Source organism: Armigeres subalbatus, chromosome 3 (genome assembly GCF_024139115.2).
Source record: "Armigeres subalbatus isolate Guangzhou_Male chromosome 3, GZ_Asu_2, whole genome shotgun sequence".
In the NCBI taxonomy this organism is placed as follows: Eukaryota; Metazoa; Arthropoda; class Insecta; order Diptera; family Culicidae; genus Armigeres; species Armigeres subalbatus.
This window is the reverse complement of record NC_085141.1, coordinates 24,519,625-24,536,249: the sequence shown is the minus strand read 5'-3', so window position 1 is coordinate 24,536,249 and position 16,625 is coordinate 24,519,625. Positions and strand designations below refer to the sequence as shown.

The window sequence follows — 16,625 nt, the reverse complement described above, 5'->3', positions numbered from 1 at the left end:
ATTCAAAATTTCAACGGGAATGTTTTTAGAATCTCGAAGGATCTTCTTCTTCTTCTTCTTCTTATCGGCATTACATCCCCACACTGGGACAGAGCCGCCTCGCAGCTTAGTGTTCATTAAGCATTACCACAGTTATTAACTGCGAGGTTTTCAAGCCAAGCTACCATTTTTGCATTCGTATATCATGAGGCTAACACGATGATACTTTTATGCCCAGGGAAGTCGAGACAATTTCCAATCCGAAAATTTCCTAGACCGGCACTGGGAATCGAACCCAGCCACCCTCAGCATGGTCTTGCTTTGTTGCCGACAAAAAACCAAGACTTTCACTATTCTCGCCTTTTCATTGATGACATGTTAGAAAAAATAAGTTCAGAATAATCGAAATTAACTTACTTTTTTAATCATCAATACCAAAATTCTTGAATTATTCAATACAATAAGGGGCCGTCCATATACCACGTGGACAGTTTAGGGGTGAGGGGGTGTGGCGAATATCCACGGTTCATATAAATTAAAGAAAATTCATTTGAAAGAATATCCACATGGGGAAGGTGGGAGAGGGGGGAGGCGGTATCAAAAACTGACCAAAACCTGTTCACGTGGTCAACCCCTAACTTGAATACCGCTCCGATATACTCAAAACTTTTGATCTCTCAACTAAAATACTGTTGTAGATAGGCTCTTCACGTTCAAAACCTATTTTGTGTAGAATAGTGTATAAAATCAAGGAACTTACGTCGTAGTATCATATTAGCATTAGTATTGAACAATTCGCACAAATGTGGTACAAGCCAAGAGTAGGGACACGGCAGGTATTTTCGTCTGTTCGTCATAGTCTCGAAAACCAATAAAAAAGACACTTTTTTGTAAAACTCATACGTACCAAATCGTAAGCTCAGGAGAAACGTTCTACTATAGTGGAGTTCTAGCAAATGTACGTTGCTTTCGTTGGTTTTAGCCCCTACGACGAAGGACGGAAATACCTGCCGTGTCCCTATTGTATGAAAGCAGCATTGCTTTCATCCGTTACCTCAGATATTGATTTAGGACTAATCACTATCTCTTAGATGGCGGCATTGCACTCTCCAATAGTCGAGATCTGTCCTGGCCACGTCCTGACGAAGGTAAAGGATGGTTAGTTGGACAACTACTTAGGAAAGATGCAGAGAGCTCTACGACCACTCATAGGGAGGTTTTGGGATTGTGTGGGAGGTTATAAAAGTAGGAATCGTTTTGAACGAACGTAAAACACAGAAAGAACTAAGATAGAAATACAAAGTAGGAAAGGGACGAGCCGGGAATTGAACCCACGGCCTCCTGCTTATAAGACAGAAATGGTAGCCACTAGACCACTGAGCTCGTCTGGAACTGACGTCGTGGTATCATATTAACCTTAAAAATAATGTTCGTTGGTCAGATGGACCTTAAAAAAATAATTTGGTAAATCGTACATAACTTTTGATACTGTTCTCTGTATTCACCAGAGATTTTAGGACTCAAAGCACAATATAAGGTAAGCCTTTCATCGGCGATATATTAATATTCAAAGTCGGTGTTGCAAACCCTGCGAAAAAAAAATTCAAAAATAAATGCAAGATGGCGGCCAAATTCAATATGGCTGTCTTCATTTTTATAATTACAAATAGAGGATACGCTCTTCCAATGATATGCTGATCCTTAAGATCGGTTGAGAACTGTTGGAGTTATGACAGTTTTGGTGAGTCAAGAATTGACAAAAATCGAGGCTTCCATAAAAGTGTATTACTAACGAGGGGTCCATCTTTCTGCAAAATTTAACTCGGATCCCTGATATATTCGCCGAAAGCTTTCGAATGAACATAAATTTAGGCATTTAGGCAAACCTCGTGTAAATAGTGGCCCGGTCTCAGCGAGAATTACTCAAGGTTAGCGAAGTACATAAATATTTGTTCCATGACGGAAGTTAGATTCTATGTGAACACAAACACATACCTAGTTCTTTTTTCTCGCAACCAGAAACCTTATGTAATGGCTTGCTATATCGACTAACTGCAATCTGTGTATGGGCTTCAGCCTAATGCAATCTGTGCATAAAATTCATGCAAGATTTCCATAAAATCATGCATTCTCTAGTTTGGTGTATAATCAAACCTTTTTTTCAACTTTATTAGAGTGTTTTTTGAGATATCAAACCATTTCCTTTTTCTCAGAATTTATTTATTGATTATAAATATAGAAATAGATCAAATAATGAAATAAATTTGCATATTCATAAAATACTAGACGGACCTGAGTGATCTTGCTGGGGTTGTTTTTTTATCGACTTGTCAACCGTCCAATCAACTAATTGCAGCGTCGCACTCTAGATAGATTTTAATTCGAACCTGGTGGTTTTCTTCGAAACTCATGAATACGTTTTTTACATTTATTCAACTTCCCCAGCGAAATGTTCTATTTTCATATATGTAAAAACAGCTGATTCAGAGAAAAATAGATTAGTGAGGAAATCTTGCAAATCGGTCCATCCGGTCGTAAGTTGTATTGCCTCAAAATAAATGTGAACTAGGAGAAAAGACGGCTTTGGCAGGTTTTGTTCTATTATTGGCCGCGGGGGGTTTGTCGACCAAAGGCCACACTATTCTTTGAGAGGCAACGGATGTTTAGGCCAAGGTTGAGCATAATCAGTCATAAAAACCCCTGACCATAATACAACAACACCTCCCAAAGCCGTCATTCCCCCACATTTTTATAAAAAATTATTCCGTCCGTTGCAAGAACAAAGAAATTGGATTTTTTGTCTTTTTCCTTCAATTTTCAATAGAATTGTGGCTGACTAGATGAGATGCAATATTTTCTACCTCTTGAATGTCAAATCAAGAGGATCTCACGCCACCATTACCCAGCGCAAGACTGAATTGTCAGCATGATAGTGTTTACCACATTTGCCAAACAGTCGTTTCATATTTTGAATTTGAAACAGCTATACAAAATCATAGAATACTACTAATGGAAAGGTTATAGGGAAAATATTTTAAAGAATATCATTTATCTTCGAAGCCTTCCCCTAAAATACCAAAATTTAGCAAAATCATAACCCTTGAAAAACTTTGAAAATAGTCTAAATTCAAATATTTATTTGTATGTTTGCTTCTTGAAGAGACACAGATAACTTATCTTACAGATCAGATTCGATTACACGGAATTCTGTTTTTACACGATTTTTTTTCGGTCGTGTTTCGGATCGTGTGTTTTTAATTAACCACCAAAAACTATGCAACATGTTTCAAAAAGTCCTTAATAAATAAAAAAAAATCAGATGGTAAAAACTGAAGTGTAAATATTGAGGCTGAGAATAAAACTAAGAAAATGTAAATCGTGAAAAACAGAATCCTGTGTTATCGGAAATATGCGAAATACATTTTCCTGGATATACTATATTATGATATACAAATGCAAAAATGGTAGCTTGGCTTAAAAGCCTTGTAGTTAATAATTGTGGAAGTGCTGAATAAATACTAAGCAGCGAGGCGGCAATGTCCCAGTTGGGGATGTAATGCCAACGAAGAAGAAGAAGAAAATTATTTTGTGATTCACCCGTTTGAACAATCTTGTTTATTATTTATCAATTTGGCAGTGCATCATATGTTTAATGAATAACATGTTTTTAGATTGGCGGTCTTGTTATTCATTGGAACGAATTACAACGCTCGAGTTAGAAAGCCGAGTGCACGGCAGCATCAATGTACAGTAAAGTAGAATTTTATAATAATATTTATGGTATATATATTCCTAGTTGACTCCCGAGAAATGGTGTTCCACCAAATGTGTTTCAGTGAAATTGTGCATTCCCCAAAATATCATAGACCGGATCGAATTCGAAACCCTTATTACGACGCCGAATTTAATATCGCTTCACATTAATCAACGGTGTGGCAGATTGCCAAATTTGAACAGTAGCTCCCGCTTCTGTATGAAGTTACATTGATGGATATGATTTTTAATTGATTTAACAGAGAATGTTCGTTCCTTTTTTTCAACTCGTATTGTGTTATCCCCATGGGACATGCATATTTTAACGACATATTCCCGCGCAATGACTGGTGAATGGTTTATTCCGTTCCACCGACCACAATCCAACCGGGAGCAATTAAATCCCTCGCGACATGCACTCACACTTGTTTGTTTGCAATCCTTGGTGCAGAAGCATACTCCGAGTGCAATCATACTTCCATATGTGCAACGTCCGTCGCATGTGGGGTGATTCAAATATGACGTCCATCAATTTTTCATAAAATTCCAACCGCTCTTTTTTTTCCATATTAATGTGTGTCTTTTTTGTCCTGAGACACAAACCGCCTATTTTCCTTTAAAAAACATAACATACTCTTTGTACAACCCTTTTGGCGGATCGAATACACTCAGTGGCAACCGCCAAACTAATTAAATAATCATTGACCGCTGCGCTGGCGGCGGAGCTTACTAAGTGGAAAATAACGAAAAACATAACTTCGAGAGAGTTTTATACAACCTCGTTAATTAGTGATGAAAAGCTCCAGAGCTTACGTACAAGCTGCTTCTCGGTTATGCCAAAATTATTGGAATTGTACACATTTTAGCCAGCCTCGAAATGGATCGATTAGAGTTGGAAGGTGTTAGCATTTTTAACCACATTCAAGTGCGCTAATCCCATCCAGCACTATCTGCCAATTCCCAACCTCATAGTGTTCAAGCAGTCTCAAAGGATGAACAAACATCCATTAGAATGCCAATAACCTGCTTGATCCGTGTTGCCTACAGACAGCATCGACTCTTTCTGAATCAGTGAAAAGGATGCGTAAATAGCACCGTTGTATTATGTTTTGGGCAAACTACGGACTGCTCACCCATCTTGTTGACATTTCTCTTGTGGAAAATATGAAAAACATGTTCTCAACCCGTAGTCCAAACGTGGTATTACTTCACTATGGCTCCAGCAGATGTCTGCCGAGCATTATCGATCATACCAATTCCAACCTGGCCCCACAACGATGGTAAAAGGTGTTTCTTTCCAATCAACAATTGACTCGGAATAAATTTATTGCCCGTACAGAAGTAACCGACGGCGCTTCTTCCTCCGTACAATGATGGAGGAAAAGGCTTGAACAGAAGTGATGCTGGGTTACTGTCGAACAGAGGTTCAAAAACGGAATGTTTATCTTTTACCCTACATAGGACTGGAAGTTTTTTAGCATTCTTGAATTTTGTAAGTTTGTAAAATTGAAATTGCGTAACTTGAATTTTGGTACTGATTTAATGCTAAGTTTTGATTTTGAATTTGGGACTTTTGGATTTAAAGTTGAATTTGAATTCGATTCCTGTTCCGATGAAACATTTCTTTTCGCTTTGAATTTTATTACCTAATCGCGGTTATATTTTATTTAGGTTTTTATTTAAGCATATTTTTTTGCTTGGGAACCGTCGCCTGATATGCTCTTGTCTTTAACGAGAGCTTTGGCCTGGGGAGGCGATGAAGTTTTATTGGATAGGTGTTTTATGACAGACAATTTTGCCTCATCGCTCATCTCATCCTTCCTACCCGTCAAAACTGTGCACAACGGCAACCCAAGGCATTCCAGTCTGAATGTAATCTCCTGTGTTGTGGAAATACTTATCTGATTGCTTCCGATGATACCGAGGAAGGAGCGTCGATTCTCTCCTCGATGCTATTCCCCAACAGCAGTTGTGTCACTCGACTTCTACCATCGGCTGACGATTGTCTCCATATCGTAGGCAAACTTGTGTAAATTGTCATTCCAAACAGAAGGATTTGCCGACGTAGATCTCAACCGGGATTAACGTCCATGTACTCTGCAGAATTCATCGCTCAGCTTCAGATCCGCTGGGAAAGTATTTCCAGTCAGACGACAAAATGCAATTCCTAACGCAGGGTAAGCCACATCAATCATCGACGTCAGATTGTGAGTAGACCAACGATTCGAATGAATAGAATCGCACTAGTAATGAAACCCTAATTCAACTCAATCAATTGCCAACAGGACGCTGATTGACACTCCCACAGACATGGTCACCTGTCAGTCCCTTGTCGGCCAGCTCGTTCCCGTGATATTCTATCGACAATTACCATAGTTTTTAACGCGAGCAAAAAAAATCAATCATTCTGGAATTCAAGCTAAAACCGTCATGTCGACGTTGCGTTTTTCCATCTCTGCTAGTGACAACTAAATTATTATTTCGAATAGCAACAATGCGGCAGCATTTTACCAAAGCTGCATAAATGTCGTTTAATTTTTGCGGTTAACCGCGAGCATAAACATTGCCGCCAGCGCACACAGGCTGGATTGGTGGCGATTGTTATTTTGGAGGCTTTCCCAGGGGCGCAAAACAATGCTCAGCAATAGCCAGACATGAGCCAAAAAGCCAGAAAGTAGCTCATCAAATGAGAGCAAAAAGCAGGAATGTGTGAAATCAGCGCGTAGCTGGTTTTGTGAACCCAGTTGCTGCAGAGTGTGTTCGAAATTTTCTAACGTGTTGCATTCGCCAGGATTATATTAGCGTAGGAAGGTTGCTGTTTATGGTATACAAAGTAAACTTTTACGGAATCCAAATTTAAAAGTACTCGCGTTTTCAAGGGCACACCGCTCAATACGGAAGCAACGCACAACTGAGTACTTTTAAATTTGGATTCCATGATTCGTGCCCTTTAATGCAATTCGATGTCGTTAACCTTTTAAGATCTGCAGAGCATGTCCATATCTAAATTCTGAGAAATTGCCTGGAAATGCGATTATGCGCATAAGTCTATCGACGGAAGCATCCTTGCTGTAGTAATAACATAATAAGCTGACATAGGGAAAAACTGAGTTTGACACTGACGAATAATTCATTATGTAATAAACCACTGAACTAGAAACACACGTTTGATTATTTCAGTTCAGAAGTGGGATAAACCAAGATGAATACACAGCTAGGTGTTTCAATGTGCCCAACTTATGGACGAGAAGAAGGCGGGTGTGAAAAATTCATTTTCGGTGCAAAACATAAACAAATCGGCTGGCTCTCTCATACTAAAATCCAAGATGGCTGAATCGTGAATTTGGCAGATTGGAACACCTAGTGGTGCATTTATCTTGGGATAAACCATATTTTCCCAGTCTAGTCAAGAGCCTTCGGTAGATTTGGAACCGATTTATGCCGCAAATCAAACTGTAATCACTGCACTAGTAATCCACTCCCCTTTGTAGGGAACCTGTTAGCGGGACTGAAAGGTTAGCTTAACTTAACCCTTTATTTACATCTTCCAAGGGAGGAAATTTTCAAAATTATCTAAATACATTATTGACTACTAGAACACCTGTAGAGGCTACAAAAAATTATATGACATCTGAGAAGGAGCGTCCAACATATTTCTGGCCATAGCTCGCAGGTTAGAGTACTTACGCTTCCACCGGTCTGCTGATGACAATCGACTACCAGTTAAGGGTTGCGTACATATCTGTCAGTATAGCCAGAGCGCTGTTGTCATTCTGACACCTGCTAGAGTGACGGGTGCGTTCTGTGGGGCTTGCCTAGTGTTTAGGCGGGGTCTGTTAAACTGCTACAAAAACTACATGTATCCGCAAGCAGGACCGTAACAAATTGACCCTGTAACGCTCGAAGCGCATTAGCCTAGTCCTGTTGTGGAGTGGAACTCTAAACAATAGTCCGAACCTAGTCTCAAGGGGAGTGAAGCCAAAAATCTCGTCGACAAGCAGCATTCGATTCATGGTCCGTACTGGTTTTCTCTACTCGATCAGCACTGGAATACCGCTAAACATTTAAAGTACCGTTTTGACTCAAATTCCGAAGATGACTTATCCCAAGCAGCACAAGTCAGACAAAAATGGTTACAGCAACTTGATTATAACTGAATCTGGTCACATAAAAGTTGCAGTCACCTAAGTGAAACATGTGTGTTGCTAGGGATATTCCAAACAAATTTGTGTACTTCTTTCCGTATGAACATGAATTCATTTACAATCTTGATACTTAGTACGGAAAACCATAAAAGTATCTGTTTGGGGGGGGGGGGGGATGGCGGGGGGGTGGTCTTTAAAACCACGGAATATGAGACATGTTCGGAATTTGAGTCAAACCGCTACGAGCCTCCATCAGAAGTACTGCTGGAAGAAACGTTCTGGTTTTGATGAAGCTCCAGCATCCTCATCCAGTGCTGGATCGAAACTCCTGGTACTAGAAACTTCCGTTGATCACCAGCTACTAACGGGTGGCCACTAAAAACGGAAATTTCAATACTTCAATACATTTCTATCACAACATTGATGCTTTCAGAGAAATATTATACCTTATGTGAATGAATCCTCAGAATATTCAGAATATTGTCGCTCACACACTTTCACTCCAGCATCCGTCTCCGTCGAAACAGGAAGTACAATTCAAGATTGTACAATTCTTTCAAACAAACAGAGATCGGGGGAAAAGTACACAGTGGACTATTTTTGGCGTGATCTTTCGAAAATTGTCAAAGGATTTTTTTGGTCTATTGAGGTCCAGCAAGACTAAGCTATATCGCACGGCAAACCACGGACCATGTGCTTTTTTTTTCCTGTTCGGGTGTGCCACTGCGACCAATTATTAGATCTATTGTAGCGTTACCCGTATCCTTAGTGTTTAAGTGCATGTCGAATTACTCCAGTGCTATTGAGAAGCAATGCAGTATCGGTTTCGATACAGTTGTTGTTTTGTTTTCTCAAGACCACCATGACAAGATCCCGCTATTTGAACCCTTCATAGAGAGCAATCCCATTGAAGGCGCGCCCCTTATCAATAGGAAATCAATCCTTTCTTGAGAAAACTTAACAGTTATACTGTTTTTGGTCATGCATCGGAGCCCTAGCCACATCCTTGTCTTGCTTCTACAATATCACCAGTGAAACTCTTAAAACCCGGGATTTAGCTCTGTCTACAAGACCGTTTCAAGCAAGAGAATTTGTTCAGTAATAAGAACTTCCGTGTGTTCCTCTCACTACCATTGTTCACCAGTTCAAGAAGAGTTAGTACGTATTTAAACCCCTAACTCGATTTTTCCAGCAGTCTGTTCAGCCTAGGACCGGGTACCGAGGTTTGTTAACTAATTGCTTGAAAAGTTGTTTCCGCTGCATATAGTCTAGCCTCAAACAAGAGGAATTCGAGTCTTTCAACTGTCTGCAAGGTAACATTTATTATGTTTTATTTCTGAGACTGCTGTTGGTAGCGAGGACTAAATACGATGAATACTTAATTACCACAACTTATTGCCCTAGCTAGAAAAATGGACCGTGTGCTAAGTTTGAAGACTAAAGTCTACTCTTTATATAGCATTTATAACAAATTGAGCCGTACTTATTTGTAGTATTCTTTCAAGTCATTATCTTCATTCCCGCTATTTAGTGTCACATGTTTTCGAGATTCATTCGAATTTGTGAAGTAGGCTCACTCCTCAAAACCTCGTTGCTTCCGAACCCACGCTGTCCCGATATCCAAACTTCCAAGACCCCGTACAGCCTTTCGCTCTTTTGCTATCACTGGCATGGACTACTGTGCACACTGCACAGTGTTGCTTTTTGCCGATTTCTGATGATTTTTTCGCTGTAGCTTGTTTGGAGAAGACGTTAGATATGAAAGGAGCCTTTTTTGAGAAAATCTGTAAAATGAATAATCCACCAATTTTCATCTCACTTTTAGGTGGATTAATGATTCTACAGATTTTCTTCAAAAAAAAGGCCCTTTTCATATCTAACGTCTTTTCCAAACAAACTACAGCGAAAAATTAACAGAAACGATGCTATTGAAAAAGCGCACGAAATCGGCAAAAAGCAACACTGTGCTGTGGACCTGTCTTCCTCAAGTCCGTACATCGCCGAGCAGCAGCGCAGAAGGCGTACATCGCCGTTTCCGTTGGCTTTTGCACGAGTTGGTAAGGGCCCTCACAACTTCTGCTTATATCGCTGCTTAGCGACGATTCATTTCGCCTGGAGATTCACTCGGAAAATTGCCTCAACTTCGAAGGTGCCAGCCAAGATGAATACACCACTAGGTGTTCCAATCTGCCAAATTCACGATTCAGCCATCTTGGATTTTAGTATGGGAGAGCCAGCCGGTTTGTTTATGTTTTGCACCGAAAATGAATTTTTCACCACCGCCTTCTTCTCTTCCATAAACTGGGCAGGTTGCAACACCTAGCTGTGTATTCATCTTGGTGCCAGCAACAACTATGCGTTTCAAACACTGCATCACTGCATCATCGAAACTGTCCAGTGAGGAATCGTTTGAAAATGCTCCTGCCACGAGCACCCAGTTTTAGCGGCCTTTGAAAAGCTGCGGTGGAGTCGGTCAAAAATTCGCTTATCCGGGTGTTGGCACAGTGAAAACTCACCCAAGTTGAGGCGGCTATGAACTCGTTACTAAGGGTATGCGATAAGACACTTTTTCTTCACGAAACGAAACGATACGAAGTCAAGGTCCATTTATTTCGAAATTTTACGAAACGAAACGAAATTTTAATTTTTTTCCGCTGGTTTTTTTTAATTGATTCTACATTATGTACGCAATTTTGAATTATTTTTTTCAAAGTCAAATTACTGTTTTCGAGCAATAGAGTTATAGTAACAGAAGAAGCAGTCTGTGAGAAATCTCCGCGTTTCCGTTTACCATTGGCGATAAGTCAATAGCCCAGCATTTATGCCGCTTTCAAAGGAATTCATCGTAGTGTGTGTGTGTGTGTGTGTGTGTGGGCAATCACTCATCAGATTAAGCATACTGCCATCAATTCCCTTTTGAGTATTTTGAAATGCCATATTCCGCAAAACAATTTACCAAAAGATGCTAGGACCTTGATTCACACCCCACGTAAGACAGTAATTTTTTCGGACACTCGGCTCGGTGGGCAATACTGGCACTATGGACTAGCCAAAGCATTGTCAGAGGTTGTTTTGCGATTTGAAAATATTCCTGTTCAGCGTTCCCTTAACGTTAAAATTGACGGTTTACCTGCATTCAGAAGTTCAACCAAATCTTTTTGGCCTATTCTCGTTAACATTCAAGAACTAAGGTCAAAGCATTCACCACCTGTCGTTGGAATTTTTTGCGATAACTGTAAGATATTTAATAAAATTAACGCATATACATTTAAATTTAATTATGAATATTCTGTAGATAAACCAAAAGATGTCAATGCGTTTCTCGAGCCATTCGTTACTGAGTTGAATAAGATTTTGCTTCACGGACTCAACATAAATGGAGCTTGTATTCAATTTAAACTATGCTGTTTCATATGTGACACCCCAGCACGATCTATGTTGCGAGGTAGTGTTATGATAAAAATTAACATGATAAAAATCAGCCCCTTTCAGCTCTTGTAATGAATTATTTTAAAATATTACAGGGGTGATTGGTACAATTCATGCCTAAAATGTACAACTGAAGTTGAATATTCGCACGAGTTCCGGACTATGACTTTCCCAGATATAGACGCACCTCTTCGAACCGACGCCGATTTTCGTGCCCGTGTATACGAAGGTCATCACAAAAGCGAATATTCATTATTCATAGAATCTATATGATCAAGGACTTCCCTATCGGTGATGCTTTGCATCTAATTGATCTTGGCATAACCAAACGTTTCCTAAATGGATGGAAAAAAAGGGACACTGAATAACCTTAAAGCTAAATGGTCAGCGAGACAAATTCAAAATGTGTCAAACTTTTTAGAACAATGCCAATTACCTCATGAGATCAGACGATCAGCTCGTAGTCTTGAACATTTGGCACGATGTAAGGGAACTGAATTTCGTACTTTTTACTATATCTTAGCCCTATAATCCTTAATCATTTTTTTGATTCGGAAGATATTTCAGAGCATTTTTTAAACTTTTATTGTGCCATCCAAATCTGTTCTAGAAATGATCAAGGGCCAGAAAACTTATCTGTTGCACGGAACTTAATCAATGATTTTTTGGAAGGCGTTAAGCTTCTCTACGGTAATCAACTCTTTTGCAGTAATATACATAACCTTGGTCATATAGTAGATGATGTGGAACAATTTGGACCACTCGGTTCATTCGATGCTTATCCTTGGATTCTGATTAGCACTCTAGATGTATGAAACTTGATTATGCATATGTACAACATGTGATAGATTTAGTTCGGAAAAGGTATTGGAGGGTAACCGCCCCTTCGATGGGCTTTGATCCCACGACCCCAGACATAGTAATTAATTTCCACTCCGGGTGGCTTGATAATGATTAACTTTGAATGTACTGATCTCGAGTGGCGATCTCTCTTCGTTTGTGTGGTCGGGTCGGGATCTGACGACCAAACTGGCACAACCTCACACAACCCTACTTCATTGAGCGCCGTTGCTGTTGAAGCAAGTGTGTAGGAGCCGCACAATACTAAATACTCATCCTACTTGGTTGGCATGTGTACAAAAATACATATGAGAGAGTTAGTTCTGAAAATGTATTGCGAGAGATCGGCTGGTTCCTGGGCCTGGGAATTTGGTTTCATCAATACCCGCTAAGCTGCGGTGGACGACGGAGATCCGTCGTAGCTTAGTAGGGAAAGCCCCTGTTATGCGAACTGGGGTCGTGGGATCAAAGCCCACCGAAGGGGAAGTTACCCTCCAATACCTTTTCCGAACTAAATCTATCACATCTTGTACATCTTCTTCTTCTTCTTCTTCTTCTTGTTGGCATTACATCCCCAAACTGGGACAGAGCCGCCTCGCAGCTTAGTGTTCATTAAGCACTTCCACAGTTATTAACTGCGAGGTTTCTAAGCCAGGTTACCATTTTTGCATTCGTATATCATGAGGCTAACACGATGATACTTTTATGCCCAGGGAAGTCGAGACAATTTCCAATCCGAAAATTGTCTAGACCGGCACCGGGAATCGAACCCAGCCACCCTCAGCATGGTCTTGCTTCGTAGCCGCGCATCTTACCGCACGGCTAAGGAGGGCCCAGACATCTTGTACATATGCATAATCAAGTTTCAGACATAGTAATTAATTTCCACTCCGGGTGGCTTAATACCCGGCATATAGGCAATTAACTTTGAATGTACACTAGATGTAGTACGCGTGGATAAGGTTCTTCACGATCCATCTAGAAATGCATTTTATTTATATGGAAATGTAGTCAGTGATCTCAGGGACTTTTTTGTTAAACCCTTAACCTCCTCGTCATTGTTCATCTACGCGTCTGATTTGAATCTTCAGCCACCAGAAGTTTTCGAGTTAAAAAACATTAGAGGGAAAATGGTAAAAATTGACTGTAACAAAAGTGATTTGCCGAAATGTGTATTTATTCCATTGATTCACACCTTGAAATGATTGATATGATTATAAGTAAAATAAAATTAAACGTAAACCAACTCAACTAGAATTAATCTTAACTGGGTTCAGATGTCACGCTATCTGTCCCCAATTCATCATTTCACATAGTTGCGCTAGGATTATTCTCAGAGTTTTCTAAAATAATTGATCCTGAAGTATTCTTCTCTTGTGAATACACAACTTGTTCTTGCTGCTCTGCGTTCACCACCTTTCACATACCGATTCATTTCGGTATACTTCTGCCGAAGATGATCACTAAAAGCTTTTTGTACAGCTTCGTTTGTGAAGGCAATATCGGCCTCACGCAATACATACTCAGAAAACTTAATTAAATTCGGAAAGGATGATTTAAATCCTTTATTTTGTTGACGTTCGTTGGGCACATTTTTCGAATTTCCCATCCAAGAATACGGCAGCAACGTACAAGGAACGATCATTTTCCTAATGAGAGTTCTGAAGAACGCCTTACCGTCTCTTTTCCCATTTAAAGCATAATGCACTGAAACGTATTGTGACAATCTTTCGAAGTTGTACTGATCCGATTCATATCTGATTACACAAATATTGAGTCGAATCAATTTTGAAAACCCGGATTAATCCCCCAGTGGCTAAAATCGTGTTTTAAGTGCGTTTATTTAATCGTACTTTTATGGAAAATTATTTTATTCCACTTTACAGCAAAAGCAAAAAGTTGTAGCAAAAGTTCTCCTGAAAAACTTTGTCGAAGACACCAAGTTCGTAATTTCATTACTTTTAGAGATTTATTGCATTTTATGTCAACAAGTTTTGAACATGTTCGATGTATAAACATATGGAGACTAGGGTGGCTCTGCATACATTTTTTCATATAAACTTCCAACGAGTTTAGCACCGCCCAAACGTTGACCGATTTGGCTGAAATTTGGTCCAGAGAATCAGGGCATCAAATAGAACCAAATAAGAGGGCGGCCCATCAAAAAATGAAAAAGTTTTGCCCATACTAATTTGAGCCACCCCAATGGAGACGCATGGTGCATTGGTTCATCAAATCCTTGTGTTGGGTGATTGATTTCTACCTTGCGAACCTTGCGAAGTAGAAAATGAAACATTTGATGAAACATTACTTACATTCGCTTACAACTCTACAGTTCAGGTATTAATTTAAAGTTCATTACTTGTACTTTGTTATGCGTATGAGATTGACTGCCACTATTTGCCCGGTGTCAAGTAGCAGTTAAATCAAATATGACTAAAAATCCAATAAAACTGTTAAAACTTGTAGCCACCCAACGGCGTTTTTAAATATTATCTAACTTTCTAGAACATGCAAAAAACAATATTATGAAAAATCCCATTTTTAAGGGGTTGCCAGCATAAAACGTAAAAAATCTCCAAAAGTAACAGAATTACGAACTTGGTGTCTTCGACAAAGTTTTTCAGGAGAACTTTTGCTACAACTTTTATGAAGAATCGAACCTTAGAGTAGAGTGGGGCAAGAGTGCGCGTGGGGCAAGAGTACGTTTTCGATTTATTGAAGTTATAAAAAAAGATAAACTAGCAGCACTGCATCAGTTTGATAGGTATTCTGACCAACTATTGTCATGTGTAATTGTAAATGATTTGAATAATCAACAAGGGAGATATGAACATAGTTAATTTTCTGGTCATTTTGCTAAAATTAATTGTGTTTTCGCAACTAGTATTCCAATACCATCTATACGTTCAATCAAGTGAACATTGTACCATTTCAATAACCTATTGTATAGAGTACTTTGTGGTGCAGAACATTAATTCGGTTGGTTTTCCAAGAAGTCAAACCCATTTACTGAATAAATTTTGGAGCTGTGGGGTAAAAGTACACAGTAATGGATGGGGTGAGAGTACGAATGTGAACCTTTAAGTTCTGTTGTCAAACCCATATCTCCGGCCGAAATAAGACTAGTTCCACAGCGTAAAGGTCCACAACAAAGAAAAAAAGGACAGAAATCAAAAATAATCACAAATTCTCCCTTTAAAAATAAGTAATTTGGTGTTAGAAAGGACTTAGCGAACGAAGCACTGAAACGAAATAATAAAATTGTATTTGGTATTGTTTTACACCTCAACATAGTCCGAAAACATAGTCCGAAAAGAAACATCCATAAATTACGCAACGCAATTCATAGAATTTTTAGAGGATTCATACAAAAAGTGTAAGATAGCGGGGAGGGGTGATGAAATGGTCAAATTTTCCGTTACGTAATTAGTGATCTTTCTTTAAAGAAAATTCCTTGCTGCGGGAAACCGCGTATATTTTTACCTCTGTAGTTTTTTTTTGTATATAATAAAAATCAAAGTTTTTCGTATGAAAGTTCATAATTCTAGGATCCCTTCCGCTTTCAAAGTTACGTAATCTTTGAACATTCTATAATATACTTTCAGTTAACATCAATTAAATGTTATTTACTCTTATTTTTGTTAATACATACTCAAAATACATGATTGGAAAAATGCGTACTCTTGCCCCACCCGATGCGCACTCTTACCCCACCGGTGGGTTAAGAGTGCGTTTTGAACATGTCTTGCAATAAGGGATCTACTAAACCAAATTACAATAATTTCAATATGTTTGCCACTGGGTAACATATAGGAAGAGTATACGAATCGTCGACATTGATATGATATGCAGAAGCTTGTTTCATAAGGGCTACATGATCGATTGAAAACTAAATGCGTACTCTTGCCCCACTCTACTCTATATGTTGTGAAGTGGAAAAAATAAAGTTTTATTTCACTTTTAGGTGGATTGATCAGTAAGCTGAATACCTCCAAAAAAGCACATTAACTTGCTGATTAAATGCCTAGAAGACACCATTACGCCAAATTTCTTAATAAAGGTACTATTAAATAAACGCGCTCAAAACACGATTTTAGCCACTGTGTAGCGGTGATGGAGCCTTTCTCGTGTGTTATAAAAATAGTATTTTGGCCATAACTTTTGAGCTCATAGTCCGATATGGCCAATTTTCAATAAGAAACAATGAGAAAGGATGCCGCAAAATCTGTTACGAGCAAATCGGTTTAGAATAAATGCCACAAAAAATGAGTGAGTAATTTTTACGCGCCCGTTTTTTGGTATAAATAATGTATTTTGGCCATAATTTCTGCGCCCACAGTCCGATCTGGCCAATTTTCAATAGATACAAGTGGACAGAATTCTGCGCCGAATGCAACTTGATTAAGGATAAGCGCCTAAAACATGAGTTTTTTACGGGTTTTACGCACACACATCATTTGTAAAAACAAACTTGCA

The 16,625-nt window shown here is 39.1% G+C and overlaps 1 protein-coding gene across 11 annotated transcripts in view; it reads right to left on the bottom strand.

Annotated features, from left to right (window-relative positions):
* The window catches only part of LOC134219152 (high affinity cGMP-specific 3',5'-cyclic phosphodiesterase 9A), a 782,997-nt gene that overhangs the window by 273,318 nt on the left and 493,054 nt on the right, over nt 1-16,625 (bottom strand). The gene's annotated exons all lie outside the window — the stretch shown is intronic.